Source organism: Nanorana parkeri, unplaced genomic scaffold (assembly GCF_000935625.1).
Source record: "Nanorana parkeri isolate BGI_ZX_2015 unplaced genomic scaffold, ASM93562v1 scaffold950, whole genome shotgun sequence".
NCBI lineage: Eukaryota > Metazoa > Chordata > Amphibia > Anura > Dicroglossidae > Nanorana > Nanorana parkeri.
Window position 1 is genome coordinate 529937 of NW_017307218.1, and position 396 is coordinate 530332.

Genomic DNA, 396 nt, shown 5'->3' on the forward strand with positions numbered 1-396 from the left:
CTCATGTCGGATGGCCGAGCGGTGAGGAGGAGAGAAGCCGCAGCTTTCAGGACGGCCGAGCGGTGAGTAGCGTGGCGTCGCTGTCATCCTGTCAGTTTCAGGATGACAGCGGCTCTGTGATTAGCCGAGCGGAGGATCGGTAGATATCATTATTTATTTACAGATCCTCCGTGTGCAGCACAAACACTGGAGTGATCGTCTGATCACTCCAGTGTTTGTAAATAACTGGGGACACATAGTACTATGTGTCCCCAGTTATGAATGAACAGGATGTGATTTACATCACTTCCCGTGCATTCATGAATTTCTGAATGGGGAGTAGCACTCACTACAGAGGCTTTTCCCCATTCAGAAACTTGTGATAGTAAATATTTTACTATCATCAGTGTCTGAATG